At 35.8% G+C, this 9,458-nt stretch overlaps 1 long non-coding RNA gene across 1 annotated transcript in view; it reads right to left on the bottom strand.

Annotated features, from left to right (window-relative positions):
• The window catches only part of LOC106468046, a 62,507-nt gene that overhangs the window by 23,474 nt on the left and 29,575 nt on the right, over positions 1-9,458 (bottom strand). The window lies entirely within an intron of this gene.

Here is a 9,458-nt window from a genome sequence, read left to right on the forward strand (position 1 = left end):
ATGTAGGAGGCGTTTGCCAGGAACTCGCAGTCTCCTTTATTACACTTGTACTCGTAAATGACGTTCACTTGCTGTAGATCTGTTGTCTTTTTAGCAGGGCTGTTTTTCACGATGTCTAACTGGTTGAAAACAGGGCCATAATACCAATTGTAAGTGTAGTTTTTCCCCCTATTTTTTTACTTCCCCTTTATCCTTTCCCTGTCTTTGCTTTTCTTTCTTTATTTTGCTTCTCATTTTTTGCCCTTTTGCATGACTCAAAATTCTTCCAAAATTTTCAAAAGATTAAAATTATTCCTGTACCCCTGAAATGGAACAAACCAAAATTGATGATGAATATTCATCATTAGTTATAAACATCTGGGCAATTTCATCAATTAACCAATATAATTGATTACCTATGAGCAGCAGTTACAATTAGTTTCATATAAACTAATTAATTAATCAAAATTATGATTAAATCAATTGTCACAAAAATAATCAACTAAATGAAATTAGTGTTTCAAATTATTACCATTTTTAGTTTTTCCAATAATTAGTTAATTTTAATTTAATTTTGATTAAATCAATTATTGTAAAAATAATCAACTAATCAAAATTAGGGATTCTAATTATTCCTAAATTGATTATTCCAACTATCCAAGTAACTGATATATTGCCATTACGTTTGTTTGTTGTTAATAGCTAAATAATGGGATATCTGTTCTCTGCCCACTGTCTAGCTATAAGCCAGCATGGCTTGGTGACTTGGGAGATGGAGGAGAAGGTTCATAATTTGAGGGTTTCAAGTTAATTTCTCATTGCTAGTAAATTTGCTTGCCCCGTTTTTCTTATGTCAAATATACTAAAGTTATCTACCACTATCATTAATTTTGAAATTCTGACAATAGGGAAGGTAACCAGCTAGCAGTACTCACAGAAACCTTTTTGGCTATTTAAGTGTTAAATAGTGTATATTTATTGTTTTTTTACAGTGTTATGCATCTAATTTATAATTAAGTAACTGTATTCTTGAATGTTGCATAAACAGACGTAGATCTAGGAGGAATGGACAGAGGGGTCTGCACCCATTTTTTTCCAAAAATTAATAACTGTATTCTTTAGTATTTTATAAAAATTGATGGAGGGAGGAGTCCAGACTCCCCACTCTCAACTTGTTTCAGAAATTAATAAACAAAAATAGCTAAGGACCTTACACTAACAAGCGTCAAAAAGAAAAATTAGATGTCAGTGTTTTATTTTATTGGGTTATCAATTACAATAAAAGCTTTTTCAACAAATCAACACAACAAAAAATACTGAAAATGTGTTTACAGTGTTAAACAACTAACTTTTAAAAAATGGGGTTGTAACATACAATCATTGTAAAAATCAAATACTAATACACCTAGGATGATGAAGTAAGGCACTGTTGTTACTTTTTTTGAAACAAAAATACTATTATCATCTAAACATACCTCCCAGTTTTATTCTTATTCATTCCCTAATTGTTTTAAAACCTTGCAAGATAACTATATAACTATCAAAAGTTAAATTTACTAAATAAGTTGATACTATTCTAATTTTAATGTTGTTTGACTTTACATTTAGGCTGCTTAAAGAATATCCAAGAAATACTAGGTTTTTCTTTGGCTAAGTACACATTTGCCTAATAAATAAAATGAGTTAAGAATACTCTTTCCTTTTGTTGGTTTCAAAGCATGTGAATAATGCTTAGTTACAGACACAACATTTAGTCTCCAACATTGTCACAAATATGCTTATGAATATGAAAAACAATACCGAATTGTCTGGAATAACAAGAGTGGAAAAGTGTACACAATACTTTGCATAACTTGTGTTTATAATATATTTTCATGTTGAGAATTTAGAATTTGAAAAGTAACTTAATTTTAAATTATTTTACCTGAAGTCTGGACTTCCTATGGTTTTTCATATTTTTTCACCCTTTATAAATTTTTGAGACAACTTCTAAAGTCAACTTTATATGTTAATTCTTACTATATTTCAACCATTTTAACTCAAATATATTTTAGAATCATATTTTATCATTTTCTGACATTTAATTAATGTAATTCATGAAGAGAAATGAAAAAAGTTAATATTTTCATTTCAGCACAACTGTGAACAGTTTGACTGTAAGAAACCTACATTCAATTTTTTCCCCCATCCTAAACAATAACTACTTTTACTAATAACCTATCATCTCTTGAGAATTTACTATTCATTTCTTGATTTTCAAGCATTTCCCTTTTTTTGTACAAGCCTTGGTTGCCACCATGTATGGTGTAACACACAAAGTGTTTTTGTCCTTTACAAATGGAACAGCTTTGAACACAGCTATAAAAAAAGTTAAAATATGATTTGAAAGAACAAGAATTAGACTATGATGTCATGGTAGAGTAAATATATAGGTTTAAAATTTTTTTATAGTTTTTGAAAGTGTTCTTTTGTTTCTCAATTGTAAAAGTATTTGTGTGTTAAATCATATCTATTAGAAAGCTACAAAAAAATATTCTTCAATGGGAAGATATTAGATAACTTGAGATAAGGTATGCTTATAGAGTTTAGGCAAGGGTTGAATGAGTAACAAAGAAAACTCTGTTACAAGTTTAACAGTAATAAATGTACAAATTTGTCATAATCAGGTACAAATGGCTTACCTAGACACAGAAATATGTACAGTATGAAACAAAAGTCACAAAACTGGAGTTGTTTAAGGCTTAGTACCATCTTGTTGATATTTCATTCTTTGTTTAAAATTGCAGTTTTTACTCTTTAATAGATCCCGTCGAGGTGGATTCCTGTATATGGTGAGGGGACCTCCCAGGGAAGGTTCTCCATTTTCAGTTTACCTCCTCTAGGATCTGAACATCAACCTAAGTGTTTGCCATGTGTGGCAACCCGTGAAGGGAAGAAGAGGATCCTGGTGATTGAGTGGTGTCTGGGACACTGCAACACACCACTTTTGCCTTGAATTCCCGTACACGGGTGGCCTTGGGGTGACACCCTAAGGTCAATTGGCTGGTCCTGTTAGGCTAGGGTCAACTGAGTACCAGTATTGGCCATTCTCAACGAGTGTTGTGGACATTGTGTCTGATGCTCGCGAAACCCTGGCGTTGCTGCAGTGTCCTTGTTTAGCATTGTAGTGCTTCCCCTCGTAAGACTCCATGGTAGGTGAGGGTCAATGGGCACTGAATCTTTCTCTTTTTATTATGGAACCCCCAAATCTTCAAAAATATATAAAATCGTAAAAACTCCGCTCATTGGTAAACGACCACGCCTAGAAGACTCTGAACAACAATCTTCACATAATTCTGTACCTATTCTTACTTTCTGATTTTGCATTCCTTGTTAGATAAACCTTTAGGACAAATGTCTCTCTGTTTTTATTCAGAAGGGATTAGAAGGGCTTGTTGGCTCTCCAAAGTTAGTTAAGAAGCTATGTTCTGGGGACATCTTGGTGGAAACATCTACACCAAAACACAGTGAACTCCTCTTGAATGTGAAGACCATTGGGGATATACCCATTGAGGTTATGCCCCATGCAACTTTGAATTCCTCATGAGGAGTTACTGTTGAAAGGGATTTGAAAAACATCCCTGAGTCAGAGATTCTCGCTGGTTTCTCCAGCCAAGGAGTTTCTGCACTGCAACATATCTCCATTCGTAAAGACAGAATTATGCTGCCTATTAATGTTCTCATTTCGAAGTTTAAATCGCCATGTCCACCTGCTACTGTCAAGTTATTTGAACTGTAATGTATGGCCCTATATTCCAAACCCTCTCAGATATTTCCAGTGTCAGCCGTTCGGTCATTTGAAGGTATCTTGTCGTGGTTCTGTGACAGGTGATCGTTGTGGTGACAAGGACCGCGATGCCTACAAGTGCAAAATGGACCCTCACTGTGTTAATTGTAGTGGTTTCCACTCCATCTCGGACATATGCCACTGCACTATGTGCCACTGCTATGGTGGGAATGTAGTTGGACCTTTCCATGCTTCCATCAGTCTTTTGACCTCAATGTATGATCGAGTTGATAAGTCCACATCTACTCCAATCTCTGTCCCCACCATTCCTTCTAGTGACTGCCCAGGTTCTCCTCTTATGGCCTCTGGTGTCTGCTTAGGTCCATTTTCTTCAGCCCAGAGATGCAGAACAATCATTCGTTCACACCATCAGTCAATGGAATCTAAGTCAGATGACAGAGATCTGCCCATTCGACCAAGGGCAGAATCCACGGAGGTCAATAGACCTCCTTCTAGTAAAGAAAAAGTGCCTGGTCATAAACAGGTGGGTTCTCTGCCCAGATCCCCTTCAGCTACATAAAAATGGCCACTTTGATACAGTGGAACAGTCAAGGTTTTCATTCTAATCTCGAAGACATTAAGGTTTTGATTGATTCCTATAATCCTGTGTGTCTTTCCTTACAGGAAACATTCCTGAAACCTGCTGATACAGTCACCTTTCAGCAGTTTTATTTATACCGGAATGACAGGTTGTGTGATGGACGAGTGCATGGAGGGGGTGGCACTGCTGGTCGATCCAACACATGCCCACCTTGTCTGTGTCAATTGATACACCCTTAAAGGCCGTAGCCATCCATGTTTCCTTGGGTCATACCATCACTTATTTTCATGCACCTAATCAATCTTTTACTGCCACTGATCTATCAACCTGCTCTCCTTCACTTTTCTCTGACTTTTCTTGGAGGGTTGATGGTGACCCATGGGGCACCAATCATTTTCCTATTGTTTTGAGGGAGATTTAGCCGTGATAGAGTCCTGTCTGCCAGGAGGCACAGAAAGCTCAAAAATGGGTCTAGGATACATTTCGCAGGTATCTCACTCTTTTGAACTACATTGCTTTTTTAGTGGGCCCATGCCCATGCTCAGCAGGACAGACATCAAAGCCAAAGGGAATCTTGGATTAAGTTTACAACTAGCATCTCTTTTACCACCAGTTCCAAAGTCATATGGAACAACATTCTGAAGGTCAATGGGAAGTATTCTTCCCATCCCTTCCCCACCTTCTTGGCCATCAAGTCTCAGGCAGTGTTCACCTCTTTCCTTTAATTGCCACTTTACATTGGTGCAACTCAAACTTGCTCTTGCCAATGGTCTGGCAGTACATCAGTCAGACCTGGTGAAGTTCACTGTGAGATGCTGTGCCATCTTTCTCCTGTCTCTCTTGCCATTCTTCTGGTTGTTTTTAATGGAATGTGGTGGAAGAACGTTTTTTCCTAATGCTTAGAGCCAGGCTATTTTCCTCCCTTTCTCTAACCCTGGGTAGGATTCCAAGATTCCCTCTAATTATCATCCAATTGCTTTGACTAGCTGTCTCTGTAAAGTCTTGGAGAGGATGGTTAATGCTCTTCTTGTTTGGTTCCTCGAATCAAACTACCTCCTCTCGCCCACCCAGTGTGGGTTCCATTGACAGCGCTCCACCATGGACCACTTGATTCTACTTGAAACGATGATCAGGGAAACCTTCTTCATAAAGGAACATCTTGTTTCCATATTCTTTGACCTCGAGAAGGCTTACAACATTACGTCGAAGTACGGCATTTTGCAGGACCTCCATTCATATGGGTTGTGTAGGCATTTACCAATTTTTATTCAGAACTTTTTACTGGATAGGGAATTCCAAGTCTGTCAGGGCTGTGTCTTGAGTGTCATACTTTTCAGTATCAGAATTAATGCTACAACTATGCAACTTCCTCCTACTGTTGCAAACTGGCTCTATGTCGACAACTTCCACATTTCGTGTCGGTCGTCAAATATGAGGTTTATTGAGCAGCATCTTCAGACTGCCTTCTATCACTTGTTGAAGTGGACCACAGCATATGGTTTTACATTTTCTTTTTCCAAAACCGTTTGCATGCTTTTTTGCCATCAACGTGGTCTACAACCTGATCCCGAGCTCTGTCTCATTGATGTTGTTCTTCCTGTGGTCCCTGAGGCAAAGTTCTTGGGCTTACTTTCATTCCACACATCAAGAAGCTACATGTCAAATGCAAGAGGGCACTGAACATCCTCTGTGTCCTCTCTTCCACCTTTTGGGGAGTGGATCAATGTTCTACGTTCAAGATCTATCGAACCCTGATTCGATCCAAACTGGACTGAGTCCACAAACTTCCTCTTCCCCTCGTTTGCAACTTTCTCTAAACTATGCTACCATGCTTTGATCCTTACCACAGCATCTCACCTGGGACTGTGTCTTTCTTCCTCAGTGGGTCATGCTCTTTCAGAACAGATGGTCTGCAATTCTTCCCTTTAGCCTTTGTATCCAGGTGCAACTGGCTGAATTGGGTCTGGCATTGGATAACATTGCTGTTCCCAATGATCAGCCCATTCCATCACCAACTGTGACTTTTCTTTAAGTCATCCGAGGAAGGAGGATACTCCCGATTGGAAGTACCATCTTCTCTTTGCTGAACATCTTTCGAACCATCCTTCTATTCCCGTTTACACGAAATCAGGTGACTCTGTAGGCTCGGCCATGATTTGCTGTAGCTCGATATTTCCTTCAGGATCGCCTCTACAGTTTTTGCGTTCACTGCCAAGTTGTATGCCATTTCTCTTGCCCTGGATCATGTAGAAGCTATGGAGCACAGTGATTTTACAATTTACTCTGATTCTCTTAGCTCTATACTGGCCCTGAAATAGCTTAACATTAGTTCTCACCCTGTTTTCATCGATATTTAACAATGACTGGCCCATTTTTCTCTATCTTCTGTTTTCATCCAGTTTTTCTAGATACCTGGCCATGTCAGTATTCGTTGGAATGAGCTCGCTGACACCGCAGGTAAGTCCGTCTGCTTTGGCAACATCACGGGCATGCCTGTCCCATACATGGACTACGGTCCTGTATTCAGTGTCTGGCATCGTGCCAGTTGGCAGACGACTTGGGGTGAGCAACATCATAACAAACGTTTCCAGATCAAACCTTCTGTTGCTCTTTGGCCATTTTGCTTTCATAAGGATCAGAAAGAAGAAGTTGTCCTGGCAAGGCTATGCATTGGTCACAGTTTGTTAACTCATCATTTCCTTGTATCTGGTATTGACCCACCAATATGTAGCCTTTGTGACACTCAAGTCATAATAGCCCATATTTTAGCATTGTGCTGTTGTTACTACCGTGAGTGGTGGCACCATTTTAGACATATTTTTTCTACGACTTTACGCCTGATGTCATTGGCGATGATGACACTGTCAAACTTGATTGTATTTTTAATTTTTTAAGAACAACTGGGCTTTTTAATTGTATTTAAATCTTTTATCTGACTTTATCTCAATTAATTTTTACATTTTACAACAATTTTACTCTCTCAGTTTTTTTACCAGTTTTTTGGCACAGATAGCCTAGTTGCTTTGTGCCAAGCCACCAAACAAACAACTTTAATAGATCCTATGTTTTTTGGGTTGCAATGTTTGTAAATGAGGTGTTTTTATTATATTTCCTAAATAAAATCAATTCATCAACAAATCTGGTAAGTTTCAAATTATATTTTTGTAAAATAGGCAAACTGTATCCTCCAGTAGATGTCTATAATATAAAAGGAAAGGTACCTTATTTTTCAGTGTATAAGATGCACTTTTTTACCCCAAAATTTGATGTCAAAATCTGCTTGCATCCTATAAACCAAAGGTATGAATAATATATATATGTATATATACGATATACACAAGCCATGTGTAAATATATTTAAATAGGTATGCATAGTTTAATTCAAATGAATATGTTATTTATAACAATGGAAGTTTTTTTTTTTCTTTTAAAACATAACTATTCATAATGCTCCCTAAATAATAAAAAAATAAATTACAGTGAAAGCAATGAAGATTTTGTAGGTTCTGAATCAAACTATATAACAGTAAACCTTTTTTTGATTTACGGTATTTTCTTATTTTGATGTTTTGTGCTCTTTTGTGTTTAGAACAATATATACTAATTTTTAAAGTATCAAATTGAATTTTTGTTCAATAAAAATCTTTCAAATGCGACTGTAGCTTTTTTTTCCCCAAAACTTTGTCTTTAAAATAAGGGTGTGTTTTATACACTGGAGCATCTTATATTCTGAAAAATATGGTAATTCAAAAATTACTTTAAACAACTAGGTGAAAATAGGAAAATCAATACCATGTTAGAATAATAAAGTGGTTTAGAAAGTTATGAAGCTTATGCATCCTTTTTTTTGTAATTCCATAATACTTAATTTATTTTTTATTTTAATTCGCATTTGAATGAAAAGTAAATACTGAGTGGCAATATTTAGATTGTATCAGTTGTAGAAATTGTTTCATGGATGATGTAAAAATTCTTGGAACAAAACTACAAGATAAGTAACTTGTGTCACCTTCAATATTTTTTCAGTTATATTTAATATAAAATAAATTAAAGAAAGTAAAAGGCAAAAGTTATGTGTATAAAAAACAAACAAAAGTTGCACAGTTTAACACAAACATAAAATGTCCTATATTATTATGTTATCAAACACTTTAACCCTTTCAAGACAGATCACAGGTGAAAGACCATGTCATCTCGTTTGTTGACTCCCATTTAAAATTTTATTGAACTACTATTTCATGAATTCATGTCAATAAGTTTGGTATCAAACTGTAGATTATAATTCAAATTTTAGTACTATACATTATTCACTTTCTTAATTAAAAGTAAATACTAAAAAACATGGATAAACATCGGTTTCTGTGTGTCATGTGGTATGTTGAATGCAGCACTACTTCAAATTAGATGTTTGTTAAGTCAAAATACTAAGTCTATAGTTGCATACGAATGATAAACCCAAATTACAGATATTGACAAGCTAGAATATAATATAAGAACATCTTACCTTATCTATTTGCTAAGATATTGCTCATGTAATAAATCACATACAATGGCACCTCTTTCCAATTTTGGAAATGCTCCCTTATATACGCTTACTTCTATATATGACATGAATAACCAATCAGTAGCTCAGAATGTCCCCTAGTGGTTTTCTCAGCCATTCTAATTCAAGCAGCAACTGAGTACTTTACTTATTTATTTACTGTTCTATGTTTTGGGAAAAATAACTTTAAGAACCTATTTCAAAATAGTAATAATCTATATACATATATAATGTATAATAATTGATATGCGACTGTGTTTTCCAAAATACCAGTCGATTAAAACACAGCCAAGACAAGTTACTTTGTATAGACCATAGGTCACCTTTATGTTATTTAATATGGTAACATGAGTGTATGTGAGCCACATAATTGTAACTTCTGTATTGTTAGCCAGGCATGACTGAAAGGTCAATATGATAAAAATAATAAATATATATCAATGTTTGAAGATAGCTTTTACATGCAGAAACATATGTTAGCTGAGTTCTTGCACAGATCTTAAAATATAACGTTGATAAACTGAAACATTGGCACATGTAGATATGTAGATCTTGAAAGTAGAGTTCTT

The sequence above is a fragment of the Limulus polyphemus genome, unplaced genomic scaffold (genome assembly GCF_000517525.1).
Source record: "Limulus polyphemus unplaced genomic scaffold, Limulus_polyphemus-2.1.2 Scaffold2848, whole genome shotgun sequence".
Lineage (NCBI taxonomy): Eukaryota > Metazoa > Arthropoda > Merostomata > Xiphosura > Limulidae > Limulus > Limulus polyphemus.